The sequence below is a fragment of the Cervus elaphus genome, chromosome 28, assembly GCF_910594005.1.
Source record: "Cervus elaphus chromosome 28, mCerEla1.1, whole genome shotgun sequence".
Classification (NCBI taxonomy): domain Eukaryota; kingdom Metazoa; phylum Chordata; class Mammalia; order Artiodactyla; family Cervidae; genus Cervus; species Cervus elaphus.
Window position 1 is genome coordinate 41,703,603 of NC_057842.1, and position 16,713 is coordinate 41,720,315.

General features: G+C 42.6%; 1 long non-coding RNA gene across 2 annotated transcripts in view; it reads right to left on the reverse strand.

Moving 5' to 3' along the window:
* Nucleotides 1-16,713, reverse strand: part of LOC122685374 — an 84,659-nt gene that overhangs the window by 32,534 nt on the left and 35,412 nt on the right. For both annotated transcript variants that reach the window (XR_006338368.1, XR_006338367.1), the window contains exon 2: nt 14,547-14,707. This is a non-coding gene — a long non-coding RNA (uncharacterized LOC122685374). The remainder of the gene's footprint in view (nt 1-14,546; nt 14,708-16,713) is intronic.

Here is a 16,713-nt window from a genome sequence, read left to right on the forward strand (position 1 = left end):
GAGAAGACAGAAATTATCAAAATCAACAATGAAAAGAGAGGACATCACTACCAATCTGATAAAAATGGAGAGAATCTTAAGGGAATATCATAAAAGGCTCAGGCAGAAATAGAAATTCTGTATAAAGCTATAACAAGTAAAGTAACTGAATCTGTAGTTTAAAACTTTCAGTAAACTCTAGGTCTAAATTATTTCACTAGTATAACTATAAATGGAGTATAACCTTTAAAAACTGTGAATCACCATATTGTATACCTATAACTTACATAATAATATTTTAAATCAACTATACTTCCACTAAAAAACAAAAACAAAACAACCTCGTCTAGGTACTGCTCTGAGGAGGCTTTCCAGATGTAATTAAGGCCCCAAATCAATTAACTCTAAGACAGGGAGACATTCTCAGTGGGTCTGATAGAATCATATGGGCCCTTAAAAGATGGTGGCCTTCCCCTGGCGAGCAAGCTCTGAAGCAGGAGAGGATTTCACACGAGCAAACAGTGCAGACTGAGCTGTGTCTCTCCCACGTTGTCTATGCTGAAACCCCAACCCCAGTGTGACTGCATTTGGAGACAGGGCTTATAACAGGGTAATAAAGGTTAAACGGGATCACAAGTGTGGGGCCTTAATACAACATAGTTAGTGTCCTTATAAGAGGAAGAAACACCAACAATGCCCCTCTCTGCACGCTCCCAGAAAAAGGGCCCTGTCAGGCCACAGCAATAAAGCAGACTTCTACAAGCCAGGGAGAGACATTCGCACCAGAAAGCAACCCAGAAAGCACCTTGATTTTGGACGTGTAGACTTCAGAACTGCAAGAAAATACAAATTTCCTTGTTTTAAGCAACCCATTCTGTGGCGTTTTGTTGTGGCAGCCCTACCAAACAGAAAGATTCTCCACTGCATGTTTCGAAGACTGAGAGGGTCATGTGACCAGAGTATGGAAAGCGGCCTCCAGCTTATAGCCATCAAGGAAACAGGGCGCTCAGTCCTACAGCTGCAAGCAATTGAGTTCTGACCCATCAATTCAGCTCAGAAGACAACCTCAGGATCCGAGGAGGACACCTAATAGTTTTTGGTCTCATAAGAACCAGAGCACAGAACCCAGTCACACCATGCCCAGAAGTTTCTCAAATAGAACTGGGAGTTAATAAAGGAGTTTTCAATTGCATAAACAAACAAACAATTTCACTGATAAATTCTACTCACATTTAAAGAAGAAATAATACCAGTTCTACACAATCTTTTCCAGAATAGAGAAGGAAACACATCCCAAACTCAATTTATTAGGGCATCTTTACCCTGATGATAAGATGGTTGGATGGCATCACCAACTCCATGGACATGAATTTGAGCAAACTCCCAGAGATAGTGAAGGACAGGGAACTGAACTCAGGCACTGAACAACAAACCCTGACACCAAAACTCTAACCAGCAAAGCCAACTAACAATTCCCAGGAAATAAAAATAGAATCTGGGTAACAAAGTCTAACTTTTTTTTTTCTTTTCCTTTTTATTTCTTCTGGTTTCACTTGCTCACAGGGTGCACCGTGCAGAGAGGCCTTCCACCCAGAACTTCAGACCGGGGTTCCTAGTGTGAAACACCTGCAGCAGACAGCTCAGCTCCGCGGGCTGTTGCAGACATTTCATCTGCGCACTGCAATCTGGAGCGCAGGCTCCAAGAGAACTCTGCCCCCTCCCCAGTCAAGAAGAAGCCTATTAAGCAGACTGGCCCACAGTCTATGGGGCAGAGCCTGTGTTCCTGAGTGAAAGCTTGGACTGAAGCAGAGATCAAATTGCCAACATTCACTGGATCATAGAGAAAGCAGAGGAATTCCAGAAAAACATCTACTTCTGCTTCATTATCTACACTAAAGCCTTTGACTGTATGGATCACAACAAACTGTGAAAATTCTTTTTATGTGTGTGTGTGAAAAATTCTTAAAGAGGCAGGAATACCAGACCATATGACCTGTCTCCTAAGAAACCTGTATGTAGTTCAATAAGCAGAAGTTAGAACCAGACATGGAACACGGACTGGTTCAAAATTGGGGAAGGAGTGCACCAAGGCTGTATATTGTCACCCTGTTTATTTAACTTCTATGCAGAGTACATCATGAGAAATGCTGGGCTGCATAAAGCACAAGCTGGAATCAAGACTGCCGGGAGAAATATCAATAACCTCAGATATGTAGATGACACCACCCTTATGGCAGAAAGTGAAGAGGAACTAAAGAACCTCTTGATGAAGGTGAAAGAGGAGAGTGAAAAAGCTGGTTTAAAACTCAACATTGAAAAAACTAAGATCATGGCATCCAGTCCCCTCACTTCATGGCAGATAGATGGGAAAAAAATGGAAGCAGTGACAGATTTTATTTTCTTGGGCTCTAAAATCACTGGGGATGGTGATTGCAGCCATGAAATTAAAAGACACTTGGATAGCAGGATGGCTGCTATCCAAAAGTCTACAAGCAATAAATGCTGGAGAGGCTGTGGAGAAAAGGGAACCCTCTTACACTGTTGGTGGGAATGCAAACTAGTACAGCCGCTATGGAGAACAGTGTGGAGATTCCTTAAAAAACTGGAAATAGAACTGCCATATGACCCAGCAATCCCACTGCTGGGCATACACACCGAGCAAACTAGATCTGAAAGAGACACATGCACCCCAATGTTCATCGCAGCACTGTTTATAATAGCCAGGACATGGAAGCAACCTAGATGTCCATCAGAAGACGAATGGATAAGAAAGTTGTGGTACATATACACAATGGAATATTACTCAGCCATTAAAAAGAATACATTTGAATCAGTTCTAATGAGATGGATGAAACTGGAGCCCGTTATACAGAGTGAAGTAAGCCAGAAAGATAAACACCAATACAGTATACTAACGCATATATATGGAATTTAAAAAGATGGTAATGATAACCCTATATGCAAAACAGAAAAAGAGACACAGATGTACAGAACAGACTTTTAGTCTCTGTGGGAGAAGGCGAGGGTGGGATGCTCTGAGAGAATAGCATTGAAACAAGTACACTATCAAGGGTGAAACAGATCACCAGCCCAGGTTGGATGCATGAGACAAGTGCTCAGGCCTGGTGCACTGGGAAGACCCAGAGGGATGGGATGGGGAGGGAGGTGGGAGGGGGGATCAGGATGGGCAACACATGTAAATCCATGGCTGATTCATGTCAATGTATGGCAAAAACCACTACAATATTGTAAAGTAATTAGCCTCCAACTAATAAAAATAAATGAAAAAAAAAAAATAAATAAAATAAATAAATAAAAGACACTTGCTCCTTGAAAGGAAAGCTATGATAAACCTAGACAGCATATTAAAAAGCAAAGACATCACTTTGCCGACAAATGTCTGTAGAGTCAAAGCTATGGTTTTTCCAGTAGTGAGGTGTTGGACCAAAAATGTGTGAGAACTGGACCAAAAAGAAAACTGAGCACCCAGGAATTGATGCTTTTGAATTGTGGTGTGGGAGAAGATTCTTGAGAGTCCCTTGGACTGCAAGGGGATCAAACCAGTCGATCCTAACAAAAATCAACCCTGAATAGTCATTGGAAGGACTGATGCTGAAGCTACAGCTCCAATATTCTGGCCACCTGATGGAAAGAGCTGACTCACTGTAAAAGACTCTGAAGCTGGGAAAGATTGAAGGCAAAAAGAGAAGAGGGCGGCAGAGGATGAGATGGTTAGATAGCATCACTGACGCAATGGACATGAATTTGAGCAAACTCTGGGGGATAGTGAGGGACAGGGAAGCCTGTCAAATTGCAGTCCATGGGGTCACAGACAGTCGAACACAACATAGCAACTGAACAACAACTTCTTTGATTGAAGAATAACTTTCCTTTGCTTCTGAACCAAATTCAGTCTTGTTCTATTGGCATGAAGGACACAGAGCAGAAGAACCCCTGTTGGAGACCGACCTGAGAGGGCTGGTAAAAAAGCTAGAAAAAGATATTTCATAAAATCAAACTACAGACCCAAATTCCACATGAAGATATGTGCAACAATCCTTAACAAAATATTAGCAAATCAAATTCAACTGTATAAACAAAAGGATAATATATCACAACCTAGTGGATTTTACCTAAGTAATCTACATTATGAAGAATAATTGTGTCTGGATCCTGGAATGATGGGTAGTTTATTTTCCTCTTAAATTTCAATAATGAGCACAGCTTAATTCTTCAATAAGAATTTAGATATTCTTATTTTAAAGAAAATACAAAGAATTTTCCTCCAGTATTGCCTGTGTAGATAGGGAGGGGAAGAAACACTGATTTGGGTGAAAGAGTCATAAAGTAAAAATGTTTCTCACTTTCTACAAAGTAAAAGATGAAATAAAAGCATGAAACAACCAAAAAGTAAGTAGTAGATAGATGTTTACTAGATGACACCCCCTCCTTCTTTCCACAGACAACCAAGACGGAGTTAAGCAGAGTTCTCAGCGAAAACCAGGCCTCTCAACACCCCCAGCCTTTCCCTGCATGGAAATGCTTTTGCATGTAAACAATAATCAAGTTTTGTAATTTGCATGGTACTTAGTTCCTCTTTGAAGGAAATGTGATGATGAAGTCATCAAAGTGGCAATTTTTTTTAAATGGCCTGGCATGTGCAGAGAAATTCCTGAGTACTAATTCATTCCCTGTTCTTAGCAGAGACCTTGAACATTTTTATAAGTAAAAAGTTGCTCCAGCACCAAATACTGAATAAGGTTATTGTGCATTTGAGAAGGGCGGTCTCTGCTGACGAGAGACCAGAACTGGCCTACCTCTGAAAGCACTGCTAGAGATTTAAAAAGTAATTTTTTGTCACTTATATCTTGTCCTGCAGTTTGCAGAAGGAAATGGCGGTTGATAAACAGAGCAATTTCTCTCCTTACTGGTCTTCTTCTCCCCCCCGAAGTTCTGGCTCACAGCTCTATGACACCATTTCTTCTCCCTGAGTCTGGACCAGAGTGGACTTGTTTGGAGAATAAATCTTGAGACAGTTGAAGCACCCCCACTGAGCTGGTGCTGGTGAGCTACAGGATTCCACGCCTGGGCCTGTGACGTGTGGGATCCCTCTCTACCTGTGTCCCAACTTCTCTTAACAAAAAGCAACCACTTACACTAGAGACAGAGGGTCCAAAATGCTAATAACTGTAGGAAAGGACAAGTTGGGCTGGTATTCAAACTAGAACTCAAGCGACTGATACAGAGGTGTTTCAAACAGTTAATTACCAAGAGTTCTGGGTCCCACGGAGGAGGAAATGAGGTTTCCTACAGGATTTCTGCCCACATTCGGAAGCCAACTTTCCCCACCAGATCTAAAAACTGCTTCTATATTCTTGTCAAAGAACAGCTTTGGGTCCTTGGGGGTTCTGGGCTAAATAACAAACACCCAAGAATTCTATGATGCAACATGGTTGACTTCATACAAATAGTTACCAAATTGCAGCTCTCATTTGGGGCATATAAAGTGCCAGAAGCACCACACGTAGTACATCCCTAATCAAAAAAGCAAAGGTGCTAGGCCTAGTTACCTGAGGGCTTCCCAGGTGGCCCAGGGGTAAAGAATCCACCTGCCGATGCAGAAGACACAGGAAACTTGGGTTCGATCCCGAGGCTGGGAAGATGCTCTAAAGAAGGAAATGGAAACCCACTCCAGTATTCTTGCCTGGAGAATCTCATGGACAGAGGATCCTGATGAGCTACAGTCCATGGGGTTGCAGAGTCTGACTTGGATACCTTTGGGGGCAGGTATTATTTCACCCAATGCAGATGTTAGGTAAACAATGTGAGTCTCTGACTGTTGAATTTCACAAACCATTTAAACAAGCAAGCTGTTCTGGTTATCTGTTTCTGTGTAATGGACTCATTCTCAAACTCAGTGGCTTAAAACAACAAAAGTCATTTATTCCCCTCACAAACCTGTAGTTTGGGCAGGGCTTGGTGGGGACTCATCTTCGCTCCATGTGGTATCACCTGTAGCAGTTCCACTGGAGCCATGGGGTCCACTTCCAGAAGGGCTCACTCAATTCCAGGCAAGTTGGTGCTGGCTGTCAGCTATGAGCTCACCCAGTGCTACTGGCTGAGGCGCTGATTCCTCTCTCTCTGGGCCTTTTCTTATGGCTGCTTGGGGTTCCTAACAGCATGGCAGTTGGGTACCAAGAGGCTCAGGAAGAAGCTACAAGGCTTCCTATGACTTTGCTTCAGAAGTTCTTGAATGTCACATTGACTGTATTTTTAATAAACTAAGTTTATTACTTTATATACATTTTTAGCCGAGCAAGTCACTAAGGCCCACCTACATCCCAAGGGAAGCAAATTGGATACACCTCTTAGTTGGAGAAGTGCCAAAGAATTTGTGACCATCTTTAATCTACTAAATACACACACACAAAGTGGAGGAAAAACATAGTACTGTCATATTTTATTTTGATAAACAGGAATATGAAAAAGCAAAACCAAAAATGTTATCCTCTAGTGTATTATCCAATCTGTCTCTTTTTTAAAAAACAGAATTTATTTATTTATTTATTGGCTACACTGGGTCTTTGATGCTGCGAACAGGCTTTCTCTAGTTGCAGAAAGTGGGAGCTACTCTCCAGGGGTGGTGCACAGGCTTCTCACTGCAGTGGCTTCTCTTGTTGCAGAGCACAGGCTCTAGCACGCTCAGGCTTCAGTAGTTATGGCACACGGGCTTAATTGCTCCATGGCATGTGGGATCTTCCCGGACCAGGGATTGAACCTGTGTCCCTTGCATTGCAAGGCAGATTCTTAACCACTGGACCACCAGGGAAGGCCCCAATCTGTTTCTTAAAAGAAAATATCTTTCTTCTACCAAAAATATAGGAAGGACATGGTACCAGAAAAATGGCAGCTCTTTAAAACTGAGCAAGTTTGCTTAGAAAAATCTCTATGCTATACTTGTTTTTCACATTTCAACTTAGGTATAAAACTAGGTCACGGGTAGGGCAGCCAGATGGGCCTTGGGAAACCACCAGGCGTAAGGCACGAGGGCCCCTGTGGTTCAGAGCAGCAATCCACTACCACCTCCTCGGCCTGGTCTGCAGCCAGACTAGCCACAACCCCATGTCCTGCTGGCTCTGGGGCCCTACTGCCCTGTTCCATTTCCAGTCCCCAGGGAGCTGCCCATGGACAAGTGGGCAGAGGGATCTGCCTGTTGTCTGAGGTTTGCCTTGGGGCCTCCATAACAGGGCTTTTTCTCTGGCAGTGTCAGACTCGCAGGCCCCATCTTGGGCTCCTTCCAGTGTGGCTTTTGCTCTGGGGGCTGGGCTTTTCTGACTCCGCAGCCTGGACAAGGCAGTGATACAAGTGGCTTGGGGCATGGGAAGCCGGCCTTAAGACCGCTAACTTCACCTCATCTGAGTTGATCAGAATCCCCTGGGGGAAGATTTTCAGCACCAGCCTCTGCCCTCTGTGAAACCCTGACATCTCCTGGGTACCGTGGTGACTCCAGGTTTCACAGCGGAAAATTTTGAAAATTTTTTTTAGATCAACAATGAATCTTTACTTGGTCTTCTGAGAGCAAGGTTGTGGAGATCTCTGAGCCAAGTCAACACTGTGTTTCTGCCTCTCCCACCACAGCCAGACCCAGGAAGGGCACAGGGCCTGGCATCACTGAGGTAGTTCTTAAAAGGATGAGGGAGGTTGACCTATGGAAGGAAATCACTTGCTCACAACCTGCTCCTCAGGTGGCTGAGGACTGAATTCTCCAGTGTCTCAGACCTGCACAGAGACACAGGGAGCAGGGATAGCCATACCCTCTGTGTCAGAGCCTCTCTCCAAGGCCTCGGCGCCGCAGGGAGTGGAAGCCTGGCTCACTCTCACTCCACAGACAGCAAAGTAGGACATTCCCATAGCTCTTAATGCAGAGTGAGGAGCCAGTGTTTACAGCTCACCTTACTCCTTTTAGGTATATAGTTCCCTCTTAGAGAAGTGAACTCAGGTTGGACTCTTGCAATTAAAGTGTTTGTTGAAGTGCTCAACAGTGAGGCCAGGTGAGAATCCCAGGACTGGAGATATAAGAAACATAACCAATATTCAATTCACAAGTCACTTGGTTTCTTGTACACAATTAACCCATAACACAGGTTTGTCAAAGGAAGGAAAACAGAAAAGGGGGTAACAGTCATTCCAAGGAGAAGTCCTGGAAGAAAGCATCTCAGCAGGAGCAGTGGTCCCCTGCCCGGGAGAGGGTCCATAAGTGGGAGTGGGAAGAAGTCACCCTCAGCTCCGACAGAGCCGTGGGTAGCTGGCCCCACAAGGCTCTCAGTGTTGTAGAATCGGGTCCTCCAGTGAAGAGGCTTCGAATCTACAGGCTCAGTGGTCTCTTTTTAAGGAGTCTGCCAGCGGTGTAAAAGTTATACCCTAGCGTCTTGACACTATCCTTCCGTCCAGTGAAATCTTTCTGCAAATGCTACCAAATAAATTCTTTATCTAAAGCAATGCTCTTAGTTTATCACTCTAAGATGCTTGCAGTCCTGCAGCAGACATTTCAAAACAACTAACATGCAAGCTCACATTGGCCATTGTGACTTCATTTTGAACTACTTAACATAGCTTAAATCCTATGTTTTGCACAAAATGAGTAGGAGTCGTAACACAAAAGAAATCACATCATAACATAAAAGGTCTTACTGGAGTAAAACCGCAGACTAGAAACCCATCATTGTCTGTTCATGTATCTTGGAAAGATGTTTTTAATGACAGGTGTGGTGAGAGGGTGAAAGCACACCCCCTCGGGTGTTTCTCAATATGGGACATCCGGAGCGGGGTCGGGGTCACCCTTCCCATAGAGTGAGGCCTCGAAGAAGCAGGTCAGCGAGCACAGGCCGGTACAGAGCCCTCTGTTTGCAATTAGCACAAAGAGCCAATTCAACAGCCCACAAAGTTCATCCTCCATAATAGTCCTAATTAGAAACATTATACATAAGGAGGGGAAACAATTTACACCGACTATAGAATGAGCTCATGGCAACAGAGTTGTTTGTTTCTTAACCCTGAGGCTATAGACACACACGTCTCAAAAAATAATGCATATGTATTTTAAAGCCTGGTATTTTCAGACACTCTAGAAAAATGCGGCAGCAGCAATATGCTGTGGCAAAGCAGGCTCAGTGCCCCACCTTGCCTTCCTTTGCTGTGTTGGTGAGTCTTAGGATTTTGTCAGTAGCTTAGTATTTAAAAAAAAAAAAAAATTCACAACCTGTTCTTTCTTCTCTCTTCTTACATAACCTTGAAATTTAAACATCTTTCTGTCTGCTTTTTGTCTTTTTTCCCACTGGGCAGACTCTGATGATGTTTCCCGTGCTTAACGGAGCAGAAATCAGCATGCGTTTCTGTTTAGCAGTGATGCTGCCTGGAGGAACAGTTAAGTCAGCACGTTACTTGCGTTAACATTGATATTACTTCACTGTTGCTAGGGGAGCCAGAGAGAAAAGACAAAGAGCATAAACCACAGCATCTATCTCACTGATACATTGCCATCAACACTCTTCTCTCCCCTCCTTCTGAGCGGGTTTTTGTCTTTTAATTTTCTCTGCATTTTTTCAGTCTGTAGAAGTGGAGTAGAATTCTCCCTTCTGGTTTTGGGAGATTCACAGGGAATGTTATCCAAGCCTCACCTTCAGTACAACCCCATGCCCCATGCTTCTTCTTTTTCTGTCTCCTGCTCCTGTTCCCTGACTATACCCACAATAGCTGGTGCCTAAGTGCATGGTCTGTGGGTCTGCGTTGCCTGGGTTTGAATCTTGGCTCTTGGTCCTGTGATCTTGGGCCACTTCCTTAACCTCTCTGAGCCCATTTCTTCCTCTGTAAGATAGGGGATATGCTGGTCCCCTCCTCAAGGCATTGTTTTCAGCATTAAATGAGATACTGCACATGTAAAGAGCTGAGACTAAAGGAAGGATTTGATAAATACTGTTTATCTTATCATTTATATTCTCATAGCCTAGATTTTCTTGGAAGCTGGTCCTCAGCAAAACTGATAATGGAGAATAACAGTGTGTCCAGAGTACACACAGTTCATTAGACTCCACATGATGAGTATCATTTTTAATTAGACCCCCAAACTGTGCTGAACGTAAGGATCTGTTTATGGTTTAGAAAGCACATCAGGCCCTTCCCATATTCTGGGGTTGCTGTCTTAAAAGGTCTGGGGAGCATTCTACTCTCCTCATGAAGCGGCAAAGACCAATCAATGGAGAAAGCACCCCAGCCCCACTGTACCCTGTTCCCTCCTTCCTGCCAAAACTGAAGCCTTTTCCTACAGGCTGGATTAAAAGTCTTGAGAGGCACCACCTCAGGCTGTACAGGCAGTGTGGGAGTATTAAATAACATCCAGTGAATCTGCCTTAAAGACAATAGTTGAAATAGTTCTTCCTTTAGTTGGATACCAGGTGTACTTTGCCATGAGGTTCTTCTGGAGGAAAACAATTTCATTTTCCCACGGTTTTATTTACGTGGAAAATGTTCCACTTTCAGACTCTGCTTAATTCAACAATTTCTGAAAATTTACGAGTTTACAAAAGAAGTTAAAATAATTACCAAGGTACGGTGCAGAGGGATGGTTTATTGACCATTGTAACATATCTTTATATGCACATGTTGTATGTTTCCCAAGGACTTTGCTCTGGCCCCATCTCCTCCTTTGCCCAGGAGCCTGGCTTAGCTCTGGCCACTGAGGAACTGCTAGGAGAGAGGTGAAAAAGTACAGCTGAGTGGCTCGGATCGCTGCTCGAGCTTTGAACCAAGTAGCAGTTCTAAGTAATTCCAAACACTGATGCTGCACTCACAGCACAAAGACAAGTTCCGTTCCTTTGTGCTGCCTGGAGCCTTTGCCAGATCTTAGGTCACGTTGCCCGGAACCATGTGGTCCTGCAGTGAAAGGTCCCATTGTGATGACTAATCAACAAGGCAAAGCCAAGGTTGCCTCGTGTATCAAAACCTGGAACGGCCTGACTATTTACGTGAGGAGAAGTGTGTGCTTAGTATTGTGTTCAAGTAAATGGGGAGGGGGCATTTCCTTTGAAAGTACTAAAAGCAAAGAAAAACAGCTACTAATCTGCTCAGTGTGCAACTGGAGGCTTTTTAAGTGACCTGAAAAATGGGCTATTGCTTTCATTGTTTCCTTCCTTCTTCCTCCTCTTTCTCCCTGACACTTGTCTGCCTTTCCAAAAACTTCCTCTCACAGTGAACTCAGGTCCCTGTTGGGAATTTTACTCTGCTGCATGGATGAACAAGTAAAACCTGTTCATTACTATAAGTGCTCTGAAAACATGGACAAAAAGACTTGGAAAAGTTTATGATACAAAATTCCAGCAGGGTTTGGAGTAGTTCTTGTGGGTAAATGATGTAGTGAGCTGAATGCATATTCAAATTCAACATCATTAAGAGCTGACTATTTCACACTGAAGCACATCATTTTTCAGAGGTGCGCATCCTGAGTGCAAAACCAAGACCTTAGCTCTCTCTGGGTGAACCAGTGAACCTGTCCGTTTCCGTTTCCTTGTTTCTAAGATGGTATTTTGGCTCAGATGATCTTCAGGCTCTCTTGGGAAGTCTTTGGGGTATGAGCTCTCCGCTCTCTGCCTCTTTCTGGTTCTGAGATTCCATAATAATATCCTTCAATTATTCTAGGAGATTGACTGGAGGGAATTGAAGCTTCTACATTATCGACATAGAAACTGAGGTAAAGGGCCAACGCTGAAGGCACAAAAAACAGCAAATGCTGAAGTGAGGCAGCTGGTGAGGCACTGACAGCAACATGACTCTACCTCCTCTGTGACACAAGGGAGCCTTTATTTGAAGTTAGTTTTTTTCCTTTCCTCCCATGAGCTTACTTCTTTGAAAACAACTTCCATCAGAAGTCAGGAGACCTGGCCCAGTTCAGAGTCTGCCACAGACTTGGGCGGCTCCCTTCTCCCACTTCAGCTTCTTCCCTGGTAAACGGGAGGTATGGACTTAGATGATTTCTAAAAAGCCCACCTAAAAGCCTAACATCCATGATTCCAGGAATTCCAGAAAATGCACACTAAAATCGGGGTTTGGAATCAAGTGAAAAACTTGACCGAGTGTTTGAACCAAATGATTTTCAGACATTGGACAGCAGGCAGTGCATGATAGTGATTTGTGAAGGGGGAGGGGGTTGGCAGGGCAGTGAGAATTGCCCCTAGCTTACTGCCTGGAGAATTTCAGGCCATAGCATTGGGAAAGGGAATGTTGGCGGACCCCAGCAGTATTCCTTAATAGAGAAGATGGTCTTGGGATCCCAAAGAGACTAGTGAAGCTAGAATTCACAGAGTGGAATACTGGAGAAGAGAGCTACACAGAGAATGCTGGAGTTCTACAGAACTCCTTTGAGTCTTCAAATGTATACTGATCAGTGGATGCATATGAGGGAACTACATGAGGCCAGGGAAAGAATTATCCAAAAGGATTAGAGGGAACAATCCCTAGAGGTCACAAAGGACAGGGAATGGAGCCCTTTCCCACCAACCAGAGTTGAAAATCTTATAATTAGTGGGGCACTGAGTAGACTACTCAGAAGGGTATCGTCTCAGTTGTGTGGCCTTAGGCTGAAACCTGTTCTGGTCCTTTTAAGTTTAAAATAAAGTCTTGAAAGGATCAAACTATTTCCAAGTAGCTTACAATGTGCCAGAACAACACTCAAGAATATTTTAAAATATTGGACTTCCCAGGTGGCACAGTGGATAAGAATTCACCTGTCAATGCAGAAAACACGGGTTCAATATCTGGTCTGGGAGGATTCCACATGCCTGTGTGCATGTGGGCAGCTAAGCCTGTGTGCCACAGCTACTGAGCATGTGTGCTGAAACTATTGAAGCATGTGTGCCTAGAACCTATGCTTCACCACAAGAGAAGCCACTACAATAAGCCCTTGCATTGCAACTAGAGAGTAGCCCACGCAGAGCAACAAAAACCCAGCATAGCCAAAAATAAAATAAAAAGACTATTTTAAAAATATTGAACAAGGTAAAATTCAAACAAGAGAAATGTGAAAAAAATTAAACCAAGGTACATCATAATAAAATCTCTCAAAACCAGTGATAAAAAGAGAATCTAAAAACGGAGGAAAATTTTATGACATAAAAAGAGGAACAAAGATAAGGATGATATGAGATATGAGAATTCTTGTCAGAAACAAAGTAAGTAACAAGACAGGAAGAACAATAATCCTGAAGTACAGAAAGAAAAATATTGTCAACCTAGAATTCTATACCCAGCAAAAATATCTTTCAAAAAAATGTATGCAAAAGAAAGACTTTTTAAGACATACAAAAACTGAAATTATTGATCCCCAGTAGACCTGTACTATAAGAAATGTTAGAGAAAGTCCTTCAGTTTGACGTAAATCATAGCAATATTTTTTTGGATCAGTCTCCTAAGGCAAAAGAGGTAAAAGCAAAAAAAAAAAAAAAAAAAGGAGAGACGTAATCAAACGTAAAAGCTTTTGCACAGCAAAGGAAACCATCAACAAAACAAAATGACAACCTACAGAATGGAAGGAAATATTTGCAAATGATGTGGCTGACAATGGGTTAATATAAAAGATATAAAAACAGCCCATACAACTCAATATTTAAAAAAAAGGCAAAACAACCCAGTCAAAAAGTGAGCAGAAAACCTAAATAGACATTTTCCCAAAGACATACAGATGACTAACAGGCACATGAAAAAATGTTCAGTATCACTGTATATAGAGAAATGTAAATCAAAACCACAATGAGGTATCAATTCACACCCACCTGAATGGCTATCATCAAAAAATCTGCAAATAACAAATGCTGGAGAGAATGTGGACAAAGGGGAATTGCAGCCACTATGGAAACTAAGTATGGAAGTTCCTTAGAAAACTAAAAATAGAACTACCATATGACCCAGCAATTCTACTCTTGGGTATATAGCCAGAAAAAACAAAAACACTAATTTGAAAAGATACATGCCCCCAGTGTTCATAGAAGCACTACTTGCAATAGCCAGGACCTGGAAGCAACCCAAGTGCCCAATCAACAGACTACCAGATTAAGAAGATGTGGTATATGTGTATGTGTATGTGTGGAATATCACTCACTCAGCCATAAAAAAGAATGAAATGCTGCCATTAGAGAAATGTCAGACAGAGAAAAACAAATGCTGGATGATATCACTATATGTGGAATCTAAAAAAAAAAAAATACAAACAAATGTATATGTAAAACAGACTCACAGATACAGGAAAACAATGGTTACCAAAGGGGAGAAGGAAGTGGGGAGGGACAAATTAGGGATATAGGATTAACAGATTCAAAGTACCATATATAAAATAGATAAGCAACAAGGATACAGCACAAGGAATTATACCCATAATCTTATAATAACCTATAATGGAGTATAATGTGCAAAAATATTAAATCACTATTTGGTGTACCTGAAACTAGCACAATAATGTAAATCAACTATATTTCAATTAAAAAAAAAAGAGAGAGCTGTCTTTCCCCCACAGGTATAATTACCTCTGTGAAGGTGCTTCTTCGTCTTAGTACTCTGGTCCCCAGCAGTGAGTGAGGTGCCAGAGAGGCCAGAGAGGCACTCAGAAGAGCCTTCCACTGTCACCACCCTGCTCCTGGTGAGCTCCCTCCCAGCACACTTGGTGCTTGGGCCGCGGTCCGTTTGCCTGGAAGGAAAACAGGAGAGGGTGATGACTGGGGCCCAGTGAGTGACATCTTCATGTGCTATGTACCCCTTTTCAGCAGAGGGAAGGCTTCTGGGGCCAAGCTCAGCTTTGCAGCTGCCGTCCAAGTTAGTCCCAGAGGAGGGCCACAGGTGGTGCCTCTGCCTGGGGATGGGCTGGAGGCCCCCGACCTGGCTCTTGGGAACAGCTCCTGGTAACAAATCAGCAGTAGCTGAGCTCTACCCTGGTTGAAACCTTGACACTTGGTTATTTTTTCTTTCATGCCACAAGTAATACATGTTTTTAGTAGAATAAATTAGAACACAGAGGTAAGTGAATGGGCAACTTAAATACCTCCCATAATCACCACCAGACAATTACTGTTGATAACATTTTTGTGTATCTCCTCTCAGACTGGGTGAGTGTATAAATATATATATTATATATAGAACATATGTATATATTACATATGTACATATACATATATATACATATGCACACAAACACAAAATGGATAAATATTATGCACACATATTACGGGACATTTATATTATTTACAACTTTTTGTTCTCTCAAATAACATCCAGTGAATGCCCTTGCACACAAATTTTTGTGCATGCTCTTTATAATACCCTTTGAATAAATTCCAAGAAGAAAGCTGTACCAAGGAGGTTGTACATTTTAATAGCTAGTATAGCACTTCAGAATATGTCACCCCAAAATATACCACTTTGGAATTGACTATTTTGAATTAAAGGAATTTTAGAAACAGCAAGACACAGGACGACACTCTGACCCTCTTGTGCCCTCCTGAAGGCAGGAGACAAGTCTTCCATGTGACCAGGAATGCAGAAAACATCCTTATCATCTGAGATCGGGAATTTAGGACAGCAAAGGCTATATAAATAAACCTTGTTACATCGTCACCAATTTACTATTCCAAACTCAAATCCCTTTGTTGATTTGCTACAAATTTACTGTTTCTTTGTCTAAAAGTCATCAAAGTTTTTGGTCATGTCTTTGAGTCTCATATCTTTGTGGGGCTACTGTTAATATATATGTATGCAATTAAATTTGTTTTCCTCTTATAAATCTCTCTCTTATTACAGGGGTTCTTAAACAAGAAACTAGAAGGGTGGAGGAAAATATTTTTCCTCCCCTGCACAAGTAACTGAACTTCTGTGATAGAGGAAGACCTTGAGAAGAAGGTAGAGGACAGGAAGAGCTGGACCTCATCAATTAGAGAAGCTGCTCTGTCCTTTCCTCCTGTTAATGTATCATATCCACCCTTTCCCTCTCCAGGTTCCCCTCCTCTCTCTCTCCTCTTTCACTCTTTAATTCCTTCATGCTTTGCCCCTTCTGCCATTTCAGTCTGGACTTTCCCCTCTCCTGTGCTCAAATTACATACTGTTCTGGGCTTTGAGCTCTCTCCATTGCTCAGCCTGCCTTCCTTGGCGCTGGCTTCCTGACCAACTGCCGTGTGGAGACAACACGGCCGCAGCAGCCTCAGCCTCACACCCTCTGCCATCTGTCCACTGCTGGAAAGAGAGTGTCTTCCCAGGGGCTCCTCGAGTTCCTGTGTGACCCTCTCGTTGGATTGACATAGGTCACATGCTCTGAATCAATGACTGTGGTTAGAGACTATGGTATTTTGATTAGCTATCTCTGGGTCACTTGCTCCAGTCCTGGAGTTGGGGGTGAAGCCTCAGCCAGTCCACAGGAGCTAAAAGTGGGGGAGCGGGACCCTTAGATGAAAATCAAGCTCTGTTCTGGGAATCAAGGTCCATGATGGGAAGATCTAGCACAGGAAATAGTGAAATGCTCCTTGCATTTTATTTTGCTTTTAAAAAGGAGTGATCAAAAGAATACTAAATAAATAAGAATATTAAATGGAAACAGATCTGAAAGGCACACAGTAGCCTATCTAAAACTACAGTTTTTTTTTTTTTTTTGTCTTTAAAGAAAAATCTCTTGCGTGTCTTGTAAACACAAAAAGCATTTTACTTGAA